The 14782-nt window shown below is 50.5% G+C and overlaps 1 protein-coding gene across 1 annotated transcript in view; it reads right to left on the bottom strand.

Annotated features, from left to right (window-relative positions):
• The window catches only part of EPB41 (erythrocyte membrane protein band 4.1), a 165306-nt gene extending 150979 nt beyond the window's left edge, over positions 1-14327 (bottom strand). The window contains exon 1 of the mRNA XM_050932481.1: positions 14217-14327. The gene's annotated coding sequence lies outside the window, so the exon portion shown is untranslated. The remainder of the gene's footprint in view (positions 1-14216) is intronic.
• Between the last annotated feature and the right edge of the window lie 455 nt (positions 14328-14782).

The following is a 14782-nucleotide window of genomic DNA, read 5'->3' as shown; positions in this document are numbered from 1 at the left end:
CAGACTTCCTCAGGCTAACAGGCACCTCAGATTAGCTAAGAGGACCTGTGATACAAGCTGCCTCCATCCACCTAGCGTTCCTCCCCGGTGCGGACGTTACATCCTCATTATAAAATCCAGGGCATAGGCAATGCAGGGGCCTGCTTTGTATCTGGAATTTAAAGCACCTTCTTCTCTCTCTCGCCATAACAAAAACCCACTCTCGGAAACTGAAAATCAGGCATGAGGGGACTGCCTCCCCAACACACACACACACTTACAACCCTTCCTCATCACTCCCATCCAAGACCACATTCCCCCTTCTCTCTCCTAGAATCACCCTGACTCCACCCCACTATAGGGCACTAAGGGAGGGGAGAGAGCTGACAAGTCAGAATTTCTGCCCCGTGGACCTTTATCCCATAGTAAAAACTTTGCTTAGAAGAGGCAGGTGACATCTCTTCTTCCCCTATCAAATGCTGCTCCCCTTCTATCTACTAGCCAGAGGGCCAAGTGCCCAAGAGAGACTCCCATGCCAAGCCCTGTCTCCATTTACTGACCGCAGCTCAGGTCCCTTGCCTGGTAAGTCATAATTTCATCAGCTATTGAGGAAGGGAAACTAAATTCCCAAAAGCAAAGGAAAGAAGGGAGAGTAGCAGCTGCATTCAGCCTTGTTTCACCCCTAGTAAAGGCCTAGACCCCACACAACCCTGGTGCTTTATAGACTAACAGACTGGTTGTGCAGTGATCTGATGTAGAGTAGTATTTGGGCATGTGACCACTGCAAAGCACATGTCTTCAGATTAGATCAACTGAACAGATGTAATGGGGAAAATCCAAGCACAGATCCCCAAAGAGCAGCAGCCTTGCCTGTACTGCACTAGGCCCAGTATATTTAGAGTGTTTCTCTGGTTTGTGAATAAAGGAGTCCTCCTCCTCCTCCAGGATTTGCACCTCCTCTCTGGGCATTGCCTTCTCTGGGCCTGTCATCACTCCAAGTGTCAGCTACCCGGAGGCACTCAATTGTGACCAAAGCAATCCGAGCCCTTTGCTGCCTGGCAGAGGCAGCACAATCAAGGACTGACACTTCACGGTTGAAGGGCTGGTCTCACACATACAGTTGTTTTAAGTCCCCGTCCTGTCCCCGTCTGCCCCCCGCTGCCTCCTTTAAGCCAAGACCATCTGTTCTCTCTCTCCCTCCAATAAAATCCCAGCATATGAGAAGTCAGAGAAGCAGTGCTTCTAGCAGAGCAAAGGATTGAGAGACAGGTCCCCTGGGTTCTAATCCTGGCTCTGCCACACACTTGCTCTTCAATCCCAGACACATCATTTCACCTTAGTTTCTCCATTTATAAGTGGGGCATACCAATTCTTACCTACCTCCCAAGGGTGTCATGAGCCTTCGGTCTTTGACCAGCAAAGCCCTTTGAGATCCTTGGGTGGAAGATGCTAACAAGGGCCTGTATGTTTCTCTCTCTTATTTTCAGTACACTGGCTCTCTGAAAACCCACATCCTGGATCCCAGTGGCACTTCCTAGCTACAAAGCTGCCAGCCTGACTAAAATGTGAGCAGCTATTTCCAAAGCTAACGAGGCTGTCCTCCTCTGACCCAGGGAAGGTATCTGCAGGCAGTACTCTTCAAGTTCACCTCCCGGAATAAATCCCGAGAGTTCTATCATCTCCCCAGCCTAGGCAGGGACACAGATGGTCTCAGAGATTAACACATACAGGGAATTACCGGCCCTGTGCAAATGAGCTTCTTCATTCAATTGTATATGATCATTATTTGTTGTGCTCAGGGCTGTAACTAACTTGAACCACAGAGCGCAGGGAGGTGCGCAGAAAAGGAAGGCAGCGTGGAAGCTACAAGGAAGAATTAGCTACTGTGTACATGGCATTTGTTTTCTCATTTCTTTAGTGTTTTCAGGAACCACTTACAGACATTTAGCAATTGGGTGGCAGAAATATATGCAGTAGCTACTGTAAGAGAGAAAGCAACAGAGCCAATGCTGTGCTGGGGAAGAGACTTGGATTTTCTCCTCCAATGTTGCTCAATCTGCACCCTTTGCTATAGAAGAAGCTGCCGTGCATGCTTCACTAGCTTAACAATAAAAGAGTTCGCTCCTAAAATAGGAAAAGATAACATGTTACAGAGTGACGGCTGATGCGTTCCTGCTGAGTCGGCTTTCCAGGTGTCAGTTACCAGAGTTCTCATGGCTGCCAACCCTACAGAAGCAAGCTACTACAATGTCACTATTTGTAGAAAATAGTGATGCTAAGGGAAGATATCTGGGCAAATTGTGGCTTGATTTTTCGCTCTACGATCTCCTTTCTCCCTTGTAGACTGCCTGCTTGGAAGGATTTCATCAACCCCCACATGTAAAAAGCAACAAAGAGTCCCGTGGCACCTTACAGACTAACAGACATATTGGAGCATAAGTTTTTGTGGGTGAATACCCACTTCGTCGGATGCATCATGCACCCCACGTGCACATTCAGGTGCTGTTTAAAAGTACATAAGGAACAGGTGCTCACCACAAGCGAGCTGTCAGTTACTCTTAAGTAGACATCTATCACCAGTTTTCTGCCCAGATCACAAATATGCAGATTCTGCTGTTAGAGACCTAGATGGACTGGCAGAGCTGGGGACTGAAGATAGGGGAGTTGAGGGCTTCAGGGAGCTAGACCGAGCCAGTGTTGTCTTGCCTGCATTCCTTGGTCATCACACAGGAGCCAAGATTTTCAAGAGTCATTAGCGATACTGGGTTCCCTGCCCAACATGAAACCCCTTAGAAGGATCCAATTGTCGGAATGCTGAACACTCATCCTCAGAAAAATCAGGCCTCTTTAAGGTGTCTCATGGTAGGCACCCAAAATCACCGGTAGTCACATTGATTTTTTTGTTTTTTTGGGTAGCAAACTTCCCAATCAATCACATACCAAGTCTCAGTAATGCTACTACAGCTCGATTTTTAAGACTATTTTGTACCACTTGTGATTTTTAATAAACTTTTGTTTGGACAGAAAGCGTCTCTCGCTGAGCCCAGAGCCAGTCAGTGTTTGGATGGAGCTGGTTTCAAATTATGCAACTCACTACAAATGATTCCTTCTTTTATTTAAAGCCTCCCTCCTACATCTGAGGAAATCCCCAAGCAGCACTGACCCCATCTGCCAGCCTGGAATTAGGCTATGCACAAGCCTGCACATTGGATCAGGACAATCCGTACCATCCGGGAGAGGTTTACCTCCACGTCACCAACACGCGCATCCAGCACAACATCAACAGTGCTAGAGAAAGTCACGTTATAGCACAACGTGGCTGAAGAGTGGGTCAGCTTCTGCCCTCATTTATCCCCGTGCTGAACACTGACATTTGTGGGTTGCGTGGGTGTAATTTAGGATAGAACCTGGCCCCATCAGAGATTTATCATTACTAATAAAAGGAGCCTAAGTTCTGAAGGGTTCTTCTGCTGACATGTCAAAATGCTAACTTAAAAAATAAAAATGTACCACCACTAAGATTCTTGGATAGAGAGGCTAGAGAAATGAAAAGCCCTTAAACACTGATTTATTGATCCTCTCACAGAGCCCTGAGAGGCAAGAGGTAGCACCATTTGACAGAGGAGGAAACAGAGCAGTTAAGCGAGGTCACACAGCAAGCTAGGAATAGACGCCATGACATTAGGCAACGCTGCCTCCCCATCTCTTGTTTTATCAGCTGCCATCTGCCTCAAGGTATAAAGCCATTATCTCCCACTTTTTGGTTGCTACATGTGGTCAAGAGTCATTTTAAGTATGGAAATGTATTAGTGCATTAACAATGCAATTAACGCCTGTAGCAGCACTTCAGGCCATCAAGCCACCCTGCTGTTTCCTATTAGGGTTGCCAACTCTGACTGAAGCTATTCCTGGAGAATTTTTTCTTCCCCAGCATGATCATGTCCTTTTCTTAAAACATCCTATTAAAATCTCCTGGCTTGTTTTCAGTAGACCCCGGGAGATGGAGGTAGATTCTGGGAGACTCCCGGCCAATCTTGGAGGGTTGTCAACCTTATTTCCTATACCAGGCAGATCTGGAGTTCTGCAGAAGCCAGCGTAGTTATCAGACTCACGACAGGGCTGCAGTGAGTTCACAACTTCTGCAGTGGTCGTCTTCTACGCCTGCAAATGTGTAATGCAACATCCTCAACTATTCACAAACCACTTAGTTTACGCTGCAGCTGGCAGTACTAGCTGGCTCAAAGCATTGGTAATGGTGCACTTGGTTCTAGATTACTTGTTCAAATCTGGCTCAAATCAGTTGTGGCAAAAAGTAATGACTACCTAGTAGCCTATGTGAAATGAGTTACAAATCACCTATAAGAAGAGGATTTATTCATGTCTTCAGGATGCCTGGGTTCCCAATTTTACTTTACTATATACCAAGGAAGCACAGAATTGGGCTTGTTTGAAAACAATGCTAGAGGGTTATATTTTACAAGGAATAAGCTCATAAATTAAAAAGAAAGAGGGGAACAATTTCCTAATTACCTATTTAAAAGTACAAGCAGAAGCAAAGAACATTTTAATAAAGTTCTTTTATTTAACTGATTTCACAGAGTGTTGGATGGCTTAATTGGTGTTTGTAAAACATTTGAGATCCTTCAGATGCAAGCAGCTCTACATGTGCAAATGTTAGTTATCAGAATTTGAAATAACTGACTAAGAATCAAAGGTGTCTGGCAGTCAAAGAGCGCACACCCCAGAAATCTGCTCCACTCCGATGATTTTTACATGCAAGAAGCCCAGTTTTCTCACACCTCAGCCTCTTTATGCTACTCTGGTCCCCAGAAACGGCCCCTCAGGGAACAGCCAGGTGTAAAAAAGGATTCCCAGTTGGCTTACAGCTACCAAACTGGATCTATGCTACCCCACACCCCCGCCAATCCCCAATGTAGGGGACATGTCAAAAGCAGACAATCATCCAAAGGAAGTGCACCTAAGTGCAGCCTTTTAGAACCATCACCACCTAGGATTGTTCTAACTTACAGCAGGGGCCCGCCTGGCCCTGGCAGGGAACCAATGCAGGGAACACAACGTTGACTTAATGCCATCTTCACCCTCCACTCCTGGCCTCAGCACAAGGTAGAAGAGGCTGAGAATCAGGGCGAGTTTTTAATTGGCACTTTCTAAATTTGATCACACACTTGGGATAGGAGTCCATATGATTGCACTCACCCCCCCCCCAAACACACACACACACTCTCCCCAACACACACAAGAGTGACCTTTCAGAATTTTCTCCAGAGTATCAGAGCGACTAAAAACAAACACAACTAAGTGGATAGAGGAACAGTCCTGAGACCAAGCCCTATAAAACTGCATGAAGCTGCTCAAAATCTCTTGTGAAACATTGAAATAGTTTCATCTGGGGAATGCCGGTGGACTAAATGTCACAGACACCTGACTCTTCTGACTAGGCTCTTTGCATCTTCCTCAGACAGCCCAGAAATCTGGAAGTGAACCCAAGTAGTACAGTAAACTTTCAGCAGTGACAATAGCAAACAGGATTTGCCAAGCCTCTGAGCTTGTTTTGTAAATCCCAAATTATGTAAAGCACTGGCCTTCCACAAGCAGTGTTGCCTGTTTCTGCCCCAAAGCCTGCTGGCAGAGTTTATACTACCGTTACGCCAATGCTGGAACAAAAGCAATACAGCTCTTTTTACACAAAATACACGTATGCGCAAAAAAGGTGCCTCGTTGCTGTTCTGTACCACGAGCTGCCGTTTGAATATATTGTCAGTGACTCTAAACATTGCAATTACTACTAAGCAGCAGTGGACTAGGTACTTACCTTTACTGCTATTTAATTATCTTCCCAGATTATTTTAATAGTAATTTTTTTTTTACTATAAACTAAAAAAAAAAAGTGTGACTTTTACACTGTAATAGGCACCCAAATAACTGCCTTGCAAAGTGAGGTCCCTTGCGTATGCAAACAGAACACAGGGCACAGCAGCTTCTTCTGCATTGCCATGCCAGTACGTTACACCCTCTAGCCTACAGGGAGACCACTCCTGGGCATTAAACATCTATTCTGTCCCCATGGTCCATGCAATCCTTGGCTTTTCTGCCACAACAGCCAGCGAGTGCCCAGCTAGTGTCAGACAATTGTTATCTGCACATCTGTCCACTAGGAAATTAAAGGCGATGCCAACAAATTCATTCCACATATGCCACCAAAAAGCCATCAGACAGCAAAGTCTTTCAGTCACCGCTAGCCTCGGCTGGATTTGAGTTGGCACCCCAGTTGAGAGACGCTCCATATCCATTCCCAGACCTCTACATCAATTCCCCTTAGCAATATGTTTTGGCAGAATCTCAAGTCCCCTACATTTTTCTAACTGAGCCGTAGTGAGGTGCAGAGTTCTAATGCAGTCCTGAGAAGAGACCATGTTCCTCATTCTCTGCGGCTCTGCTGTCCGGGGCACTCCTCTGCTGTCTCGATGGTGATCGAGAGGGAAGAACTACTGGGGAATAAGCACCCAAATGTTCTACGTGAGCAGCTCCTGTTCACAGCGCAGGGGACTGGAGACCCTAACGTTCACAGTCCAAGCTAGAAACAAGTAGTTCCTTCAGCCTGTTCCATGAGCAGCCTGTAGTGGGCAAACAGGGCAGAAAGCCCTATGTCCGAGCTCCCTGGGAGAGAAAGCTGGGTAGGACTGCCACTTCCAGAGGGGCAAAGCCTAACCGACTCTACGACCCCCGAGACCCTGCCACCAACGACAGGCCTTTCTCCCAGACAGAAATTCTGATGGCTGCCAGCGTGGTGTGTCTTCTCCAGTACTCCCTACAAGTAGAGGTACCTACCAAGGATGATGCTCTACCCATGACACCCAGCAGAAGTAGCACGGAACTATCATGCTTATCCCTGTTTATACCATCAAGCCAGGGCAGTCAGAGGTGTTGAACCAGCTGGCCTTCCAGCATGAAGGACCCATGAGCAAGTCAGCCACAGCCTGGGGAGCAAGGCACAGGGTTAAAACAGCCAAATTCTGCCTGCATGGCAAAGCGGTGATGGGAGGAATAGTCTCATCAAGAGCACAGGTATTTGATTTCAGCGTGCGTGCAGGAGAAAGAGCTTCCAGGGCCCCACACACCCTTTGACAGTTTTCCATGCAGCACTGGCCTCAGACACTGTCAGTTGATTTACAATTACTTTTAGACTTGCTGTGGCTATGTGAGAATGGCACTTTTTCACTCAGCAGGCGTGGCAATGCATATACAGAGTGGATCAGCTGACTTTAGTGTCTTAAGGAACAGTTCAGCCCCAGCAGAGCCAACACAGTTGGAGTCTATTCCCCCCTTATCATCAACAGAACTATTTACTCTAAGGCCTTCTCAGCCCTGAAGATTTGCCCTGAGCCCAGCCATCAAGAGCAGCCCGCAGCACAGATCCACCAGCGCCCGCTCCTAGCATGAAAAGGGTAACCTGTTATCTACAGCAGCACAACTGACTCCTGCTTAAAACCAGATGTACCAGTACATATCATGCTTTATAGCAGGCTACCTTGCCTGCAGCAGGGGTTTGACTCGCACAGTTCTGGGCGAGTTTTCTGACAGAAGAGTTTTACTTTAAACAGACCACATTTGAGAAGTGGGTCCCTGAGAAACAGACATGGAACCATATGGTGCCTTTTGAGAGTCACTTTTCAGAGCCTTCAAAGGGAGGTTAGTAACCCCTTCAGTTTCTGAACTTTTTGTGATCAAATCTTTTAGCTTTTTTCTCCTGCGGCCGATTGGGATTGCATAGCCCAGGGGCTCTCAAACTGGGGGCTGGGACCCCTCAGGGGGCCACAGGGTTATTACATAGGGGATCGTGAGCTGTCAGCCTCCATCCCAAATCCCGCTTTGCCTCCAGCATTTATAATGGTGTTAAATATGTTTAAAAGTGTTTTTAATTTATAATGGGGGTTGCACTCAGAGGCTTGCTGTGTGAAAGTGGTCACAAGTACAAAGGTTTGAGAACCACTGGCATAGCCAGAGTTAAACTGTCACTTCAAATGTAAAACAAGTTGTACAGTTGTAGAACATGACTAGTTTGATACCAGAAAAAGGAAAATAATAGTTTCACACACCTGCACCTTCTTCCTCTGGCAAACAGCTAGTCAGATAGTAACTATAGATCAGGCCATCAGGAGTGCCAGAGAACAACTGTTTAATTACACATCAGCTTAAAAACCACCATATCCTAGAACACAATCACCATTATATCTGTTATCTTCCAAGCGCCCTCTACAGGTCAGCCATGGACTTGAAATGAACACACTGACCCAAGGCACACCTTGAGCTTTGGCTAACGTCATGTGACTAGAGATTGCTTCTAGACAATTGCCATGTCTCCCTGACTAAAATCCAAGAGGCAGCAGGTATGATAACATCACGCTAGCGGCTAAAGCCACAGACCAGAAAATACTTTCATTCTAAGCCGATATTTTCAGGCACTCACTAGAAAGGTTGGCCTTTGAGCTGAAGTTTTGCTTAAAAAAAGAGGCAGGTGAGAAAGTAACAATTCAAAACATGATCAAAACACAAAAAAAAGAGTCATTTCACGCTTCAAGGAATCCAGGTTCTTTAGGTAACTCAGCATTACAGTTTCGAAGCAGCATGTGCCTAGCCCTTTGTGAAGAATGCCAGGGAGCTGCCAAGCTTGAAAGAAACTGGTTGAGGAAGAACGATAATTGAGTGCAATGACTGTCCACTGGAGTAGCCCCGCATTTTTCTTACCAAATCAAGAACATATCAAATGTAGTTGTTTAGACAGCGACACATTGAAATAAACGGAGCGAGACTCCCCTTCTCTCAACCCACACAGAGGTCTGTAGTCTCAACATTCTCACCTCTGTGAATGCACGGACCGGTGCCTGACCCTGCCCAGGGCACATGCTGAGCACTGGATAAAGGAAGGGCATGGTAAACAGTGCTGAGCAAAAGAGGGAACCTCAGCCCTGCATTACAGTTGCCGCTGTATGCTTGCCAAGTTTCTCCTCCCTGATCACAGAAATGAGGACTATGAGGGGATCATGTAACAGGGGTACGTCTACACTGCAATTAGACACCCGCAGCTGGCCCACGCCATGCTCCCAAAGCTCGGGCTGCAGGCTGTTTAACTCCTTTAGACACTGGAGCTCCAGTTCTGGAACTCTTCCACCTCGCAGGGTCCTGGAGACCAGTCTCCAGCCTAAGCCCAAACATCTACACAGTTACACAGCCCCCTAGCCCAAGCCAGCTGGCATGGGCCAGATGCAGGTTTTTCACTGCAGTGTAACAAGTGTCTCGTTGGCACAAGGAGGAACGTCCTTGACCCCAAGCCTCTCCAGACATGACCCAGCCTGCCCCCCTTATTTTTTTTTTTGAACCTTGAACCTCACCAGCCCAGGAACAGCCAAGAAGGGGCTCAAAATGTCTGACTGATCCATTTGAAGGATGAGTTCGCACTAAACCTAGTTTTCTCCCTCACATGGCATCCACTCACCCCCACACTGGAGCGCAGCAACCTTGCACACCCTGCTGCACCCCATGCAAGGGTTTATAAGGCCAGGAGATGGGTTACAAAGGCAGCCAGACGTGTGCCCAGAAGCCTCCTACTGCAAGACAAACCCAAGGAACCAACAGGACTCCACTGGCCATCACATACAGTCCCCAGCTAAAACCCCTCCAACGCATCATCAGGGATCTACAACCCATCCTGGACAATGACCCCACACTTTCACAGGCCTTTTGTGAAAGGCCAGTCCTCGCCCACAGACAACCTGCCAACCTGAAACATATTCTCACCAGTGACTGCACACCGCACCACAGTAACTCTAGCTCAGGAACCAATCCATGCAACAAACCTCGATGCCAACTCTGCCCACATATTGACACCAGCGACATCATCACAGGACCTAACCAGATCAGCCACACCATCACCGGTTCATTCGCTCGCACATCCACCAATGTAATATACACCATCATATGCCAGCAATGTCCCTCTGCTATGTACATCGGCCAAACTGGACAGTCTCTACGGAAAAGGATAAATGGACACGAATCAGATATTAGGAATGGCAATATACAAAAACCTGTAGGAGAACACTTCAATCTCCCTGGCCACACTATAGCAGACCTGAGAGTGGCCATCCTGCAGCAAAAAAACTTCAGGACCAGACTTCAAAAAGAGAAACTGCTGAGCTTCAGTTCATCTGCAAATTTGACACCATCAGCTCAGGATTAAAGAAAGACTGTGAATGGCTTGCCAACTACAAAACCAGTTTCTCCTCCCTTGGTTTTCACACCTCAACTGCTAGAACAGGGCCTCATCCTCCCTGATTGAACTAACCTCATTATCTCTAGCTTGCTTGCATATATATACCTGCCCCTGGAAATTTCCACTACATGCATCCGACGAAGTGGGTATTCACCCACGGAAGCTCATGCTCCAAAACGTCTGTTAGTCTATAAGGTGCCACAGGATTCTTTGCTGCTTTTACAGATCCAGACTAACACAGCTACCCCTCTGATACTTGACACAAAGGCAGGGAGGGTGGCAGTGCAGTTTCAACATGCTACCATATGCCTTCATGCCCACCTCTCCCCCACCAGGCCTTCCAAGTTTCTCCACAGCAACCTATTACCCTGTCCCACTGTAGCCTGGTATTCACGCAGGAAAGTTAATGCCACAAAGCCTCTCTCTTTGTGCATGAGTTCATTGCTTCTTCCATTGAAGTCAATGGCAAAACTGACTCTAGTGGTGCAGGACTGGGCTGTACATTCCATGCACGGGCGAGGGCTGGGAGTGGACAGAGCTTTCCCTTGCTTTGTTTTGTGGCAATGGGATTCATCTGTCCAGACCTCTCTGCACAGCAACTGGCAGGAGGACAAAACTGTTGGGTTCAACAACCTGTTTAAATCACATGGGCCATGCATCTCTCTCCTGCAAGCTACAATGGGCTTACATGTTTTTTTTAACAGCTGAGTAAGGAAACTACACGAGGCTTTTCCATCCATGACTGCCTGTATTTATTCTAAGGACAAGGGGAGAAATAATGCAGTAGCTGGAAAAAAAAAACTTTGGGCCCCGATTTCATGGGTGCCCAGCCACAAGTCCTGAAAAAGGAGCAAGCTCTCAACACCTCTGGGGAATAAAGTCAGGCCTCATGTTTGGAAGCTAGTCAGTTGAAGACTCCTTCCAGGTAAAGAGTTAATATACCATTAAATATGCAATGTGCATCTTCAGGTGGAGGTAAGTATGTGGAATATACCAACACTGTAATATAACCTAAATATACATCAATATGCCATTTAAAACATTCATAGGTATTTATCACACACCCAATCACCATGGCATCAAGGTACAAATACCAACACAGCCTAAACCATAATGCATGGAGTATTTGTGGGTGGCCCTAGAACTACGGTTAATCACATGGTACTGGCTCTGCCTCCCGCACATCTCCAGCAGATCAATCACGTTAAGTGATGCTAAAAATACATCAGAATGTATTTTAAATAGGACTCTCCCCTGCAAGCAATTGCTGAACTTGTCACAGGTATGCTGTGAGAGGGAAGGTATAATCCAATGGCTCCATTAAAAGGTTATTTATACTTCGTAAAAATTTGAGAACCCCTGTTCTCCTTGATCCAACACTGGAATAGATTACTCCCAGAATTATTCTGCCATACTTCTCACCAAATATTAAGTTTTTACAGGCTTCGTTATCAACAGCTCAGTCACCGGAGCTACCTACACCACAAGTTATTTGTCAGCCTTTCCGAATTTACTCAGAGCTGAAGATAAAAGAATTATTGCATTCTTAGCAGAGTTTGCTTTGCAACCTGTGCAGGCTTTATTTCATCCTCTCCAGAGGCTGTTGGATGAAGTACAACACGTTGAAGTTGGGTTGGTTTATGTCTGCAAGCAGCCAGAAGGAGGAGTGTTTGTTCTCCAAGTGACAGACAGGGAGAGAGAAATTCCGCAATGCTGCCCTGGCACGAGCGTACCTCTGAACACAACAATCCGGTTTCCTGCTCACCCTCCGAGTGCCAACTCCTTCCCTGCCCTGCTAAGTCTGCAGACTCACAGTGCATTTTAACACTAGCACTCAGGCAAAGAGAATTATATGGCAGGGGGGAAGGGGAGATGCAGGAAGATGAGAGAAAGGAAGCTGGAGATGGCATGATCGGCTAGAATAGTGGATGCCACATTGCAAAGGCTGCCCATGAATTCATGCAGGAACTTTCCAGCCCCTTCTGCATAAAGTTGGGAAAACTAGAAAATATCCTGAAAAATCTGAACACATACGGACAGGATCCTGGCTATGGGTTAGAAACTAAGTGCATCACTTACAAGGCACGGCAATTCCCTGCAACTGCTGAGTAATGGCAAATGTCACATAGCCAAAATACCAGAGATGCAAAGTCATTCGAGCCCTCAAGTATTCCCAGAACCACTAGCATGTTTGGCATACCCCAGTTGAGGCAACAAGTCACTGTTGGCATATCCCTTCTCCCCTTCCCCTCCAATCCCCCATACCCACTAGGAAAACCAGGCAAGCAGACAGGCGGGGGTGGGAGGGAATGCAAATTATCCTTCTGCAGGCACAGCAAACACAACCCCAGACCTGGGCTCTTCCCCCCCACACACCTCCCCTAGGTATTCTCCCCTTCGCAATCCCCCTCTGCCTCTCATTCCCCCTTGGGTACCCTTAGCCCATCCAGCCCTCACTCCTTTGAGCCACCCTGGGTCATTCTCTCTCCTGCACCCTCTAACTCTCCTCCCCAGCTCTCAGGACCCTCCCCCAATCTCCCTGCTAGTCCCCGGGGGAAATTCTGGGGGTCTGACTCCCACAGCCCCAGGTGAGTTTTCTGGTCAGAGATTCAGTCCCCTAATTCCCTTCCCCTCTGAAAAACCATGGATCCCTGCCCCCGCACACACTCCCCCTGCCCTTCCCAGGGGTCTCTGCCCCCCTCACTCCCCCCACCCATCCCCTGCACTCCCTCTGCCACCCCCAAGGGGTCTCTGCTCCCCAGAGGTCCCTACTCCCCTGCACTCCTCCTGTCCACCCCCTATGGGTCCCTACCCTCTGCCCCCCCGGGGGGTCCCTGCACCCCCTCTGCCTCCGCTGGGGTCCCTGCCTCCCTGTGCTCCCTCTGCCCCCCCCAGGGGTCCCTGCCTCCCTGCGCCCCCTCCGCCCCCCCGGGGGTCCCTGCCCCCTGCTCCCCCTCTGTCCCCCATGGGTCCCTACCCTCTCCCCTCCCGGGGGTCCCTGCCTCCCTGAGCCCCCTCTGCCTCCCCAGGGGTCCCTGCCTCCCTGCGCCCCCTCTGCCCCCCCGGGGGTCCCTGCCCCCTGCGCCCCCTCTGCCCCCCCAGGGGTCCCTGCCTCCCTGCGCCCCCTCTGCCCCCCCCGGGGGTCCCTGCCCCCTGCTCCCCCTCTGCCCCCCATGGGTCCCTACCCTCTCCCCTCCCGGGGGTCCCTGCCCCCTGCTCCCCCTCTGTCCCCCATGGGTCCCTACCCTCTGCCCCCCCCGGGAGTCCCTGCCCCCTGCGCCCCCTCTGCCCCCCCCGGGGGTCCCTGCCCCCTGCTCCCCCTCTGCCCCCCCCGGGGGTCCCTGCCCCCTGCTCCCCCTCTGTCCCCCATGGGTCCCTACCCTCTCCCCTCCCGGGGGTCCCTGCCTCCCTGAGCCCCCTCTGCCTCCCCAGGGGTCCCTGCCTCCCTGCGCCCCCTCTGCCCCCCCGGGGGTCCCTGCCCCCTGCTCCCCCTCTGCCCCCCATGGGTCCCTACCCTCTGCCCCCCCGGGGGTCCCTGCCCCCTGCTCCCCCTCTGCCCCCCATGGGTCCCTACCCTCTCCCCTCCCGGGGGTCCCTGCCCCCTGCTCCCCCTCTGTCCCCCATGGGTCCCTACCCTCTGCCCCCCCCGGGAGTCCCTGCCCCCTGCGCCCCCTCTGCCCCCCCCCGGGGGTCCCTGCCCCCTGCTCCCCCTCTGCCCCCCCCGGGGGTCCCTGCCCCCTGCTCCCCCTCTGTCCCCCATGGGTCCCTACCCTCTCCCCTCCCGGGGGTCCCTGCCTCCCTGAGCCCCCTCTGCCTCCCCAGGGGTCCCTGCCCCCTGCTCCCCCTCTGCCCCCCATGGGTCCCTACCCTCTGCCCCCCCAGGGGGTCCCTGCCCCCCCACCGGGTCCCACCCAAGGCCCCGCAGGGGTCCCTGCCCCCGGCTGTTTACCTGGGCCGCGCACCCGGGGCGGGGCAGGCAGCCCCCCTTGGCCTCGCCCTGTCGGAGGCGCCTCTCGCTACCGGCCGCTCTGAGAACCCCTCCACCTGCCCGGGCTGGAGCCCTGCCCCGCCTGACGTCACGAGATCGCCCTGGCCCCTCCCCGGGCCCCGCCATTGGCTACCGGCGCCGCCTATCAGCCTTGGGAGGGCGGGACCTCGGAGAGGCCGCTGTAGTGGGCGGGGCAGGCAGGTGGAGATGTGATGTCAGGGAGAGGGCGGGGCCAAAGCAGGCAGCTCTGGCCAGGTGGTCAGCCAGGCAGGGGGATTTCTGCACTGGCTGGGGGCTGTTATTGCCAGGGCTGGGGGAAGGGGGGCAATTGTCCTGGGGCCCCAGAACGTGGGTCACAGGGGGAAGTGGGAGAATTGGGAGAGGGCAGGGCCCCAGCACACACAATGTTTTGGGGCCCCAAATTTCTCTCACTCGGCCTGGTTATTGCAACAGACCCTAATTCAGTGGGAGCAACGTCGCCATTGGCTGGGCTAGCAGGAGTCCAGCCCCCAGCAGCCACGGCCCAA

The sequence above is a fragment of the Gopherus flavomarginatus genome, chromosome 22 (genome assembly GCF_025201925.1).
Source record: "Gopherus flavomarginatus isolate rGopFla2 chromosome 22, rGopFla2.mat.asm, whole genome shotgun sequence".
NCBI lineage: Eukaryota > Metazoa > Chordata > Testudines > Testudinidae > Gopherus > Gopherus flavomarginatus.
This window is presented reverse-complemented; position numbering and strand designations above follow the sequence as displayed.